This window comes from Pteropus vampyrus, unplaced genomic scaffold (assembly GCF_000151845.1).
Source record: "Pteropus vampyrus isolate Shadow unplaced genomic scaffold, Pvam_2.0 Scaffold1, whole genome shotgun sequence".
NCBI lineage: Eukaryota > Metazoa > Chordata > Mammalia > Chiroptera > Pteropodidae > Pteropus > Pteropus vampyrus.
Window position 1 is genome coordinate 24212233 of NW_011888782.1, and position 2483 is coordinate 24214715.

Below are 2483 nucleotides of genomic sequence, written 5' to 3' on the forward strand. Positions count from 1 at the left end.
GAGAGACAGAGAGACAGAGAGGCAGAGAGGCAGAGAGGCAGAGACAGAGAATGCAGAGCTGCCATGATTTATGACTGAGCCCTCAGAAGTTATCAGTGTCACTTCTCCAGCATTTTATTCACTTGAAGCAAGTCACTAAAGCCAGCCCACATATAGGGAGAGGAGAATTAGACTCCACTTCTTCATGAGAGGAATTTTTAAGATTTTGTAGATGTGTTTTAAAACCGTTGAAAAGCAGTTGCACTTCCTTTATTTCTTTCTTGGCAGGTGTTATATCCTGGCCAAACAATCTTTTTTTGTATGTGTTGTAGAAAACCATAGCTAGCCACAAGAGCCAAAATTTACTGAGGGCTTATATGCTACTCATTATTCCAAGTCCCCAAGTTCTCTATCTTATTTGGATTATTCTTCACTGATATCCAAATAAATAACTCAAGTCCCCATCCAATGCACTGTAGGAAGGTCCGGAGCCCTCTCCAATATATCTCTTTTCAGAAGACTACGTTTTTCCAGCCAGACAAAGTCCACGGCGAAATCCACTTCTTGGCTCCTGTTTCTACCCTGCTCCTCTTTTCTTTCCTTCGAATCATCACTAACACATTCACTGAAGGTTTACTACTAATTGTATCACAGTGTAGGAACCAACTCCCAAGTCAATGTCGTACATAAGTATTTTTAGAAATTTGTCTGCCATTTCCTGTCTGAATCATTTCTTCATTCCCTGGTAACATGGAGAGGTTAACTCTCTAGGTCAGAGGTTAAAAGTTGGTGGCCACCAAACTGACGCCTGCCCTGAGACCTGCTTTTTGAATGTGAATTAGAAGTTAACATTTTAACTGTGAATTTTCATATTGAACCTCAGCTTTCTAGCTTCTCTTAGAAAACAATTGTACGGTTTGCCAGCACTTGCTTGGTTTACTTCCTCACATCAGTGACCAAGTAGAGCCAGCACCAGCTGACTCCTGACTTCCGTTCACTAAAATTTCTATTTGGCCCACTTCACTCATTTACTTTAATCTCCAGCCCCTCCACATATATGGGTTTGCAACCCATTTCTCTAAGATCCACACCCTCCTCTACACTTTCCCCATGTTCCCAGGTCCCTACTGCCTCTCTTAGGCCACCCACGCAAACCCCAAATTCCTCTCACTTCATATTTCAAACTCAATACGAACTTCAATTTCCTCTCACTAAATTATTATTATAGCTCTTCCAGGTAGCTTGCTTACACACCTAGTCACCTAGACGAGGAGTCAGCAGCAACCTTTTATTTTTTTTTTAATAAAGAGCCAAATAGTAAATATTTTAGACCCTTTATATGATCTCTGTTGCAACTACTTGATTCTGCCTTAGACCAAAGGCAACCGTTGGGGAAATATAATTAAAAAACAAACAAACAAACAAACAAATCTGCCAACCCAGAAAACCTCTCCACGAAGTAGAGGAGAAAGAAAACAGTTCTGTTATTGATTAGGCATTAAACCCGGTGTGATGCTCATCACAAGGCAACTCACTAAAAACATTGCAAAGACAAAAGGAAATCTCATCTTTTATGTAGCCAGGAAGATAAAAACCCATTTCACATATATTCTCAAGATAAATAACTAATGAGACCTCAAGTAAGAGGACTTGACAACATGATTTGTCACACATAGTTCATCCTAAAATCACCTGGTAATTGGGGTGTCCACCTGTGTTAGCTAATTGCCTTTATCCAAAAGAAAAATACAACTTCTCACGTCTCTATGACAGCTTCGTAGTTATAACTTGGAGCCAGATACTAGCAGAAGTTAGGCTGCTGTCCTCTCGGGGAAACTGGGAAGTGGGGCCCCCTCATCCTTGATGATTATATTTCAAAAAGATGGTTCTAGATCCTTGAGAAAACATTCCTGGGTTGTAAAACAGGCAAGAGACTTTTTTAGCTTTCAGAAGGATTTATGTACATCTCCAAGGCAGAGAAATAATCAGCGATTGCAAGTTTTCAAAAGTGAAAGTAGAGAGTAGAGGGGAGATTTTTTTTTAACCCCTAAACACTTTAATTTTTTAATTTTTAATTTATATTCACCCTAATGCAGCCATAGAATATATGCAAACAAGTGAGTATGACTGGGTTTCAATAAAACTCTACTAAGGACACAGAAACTTGAATTTCACTTAATTTTCACATGTCATAAAATATTATTCTTTTTTTGATCCCCCCTAATCATTTAAAAACATAAAAACCATTGTTGGAGTCCAGGCAGGGTCTGGGTTTGGTCTGCAGGCCATAGTTTACCAACCCCTGACCTAGACTATGACAGGGTGTTTTGCTTTCCTAAAAACAATGAACCGTGGATTATGCCACTGCCTTGGAAACTAGTAGTCAGCTGTGGTCAGTAGTCAGCCTGGGTTTTAATTAATATTTCTACCAAGCTATACACATTTAGTGCCTGTATTAATTTCCTGGGGCTGCTGTAACCATGTATCTCAATCTGGATAGCTTA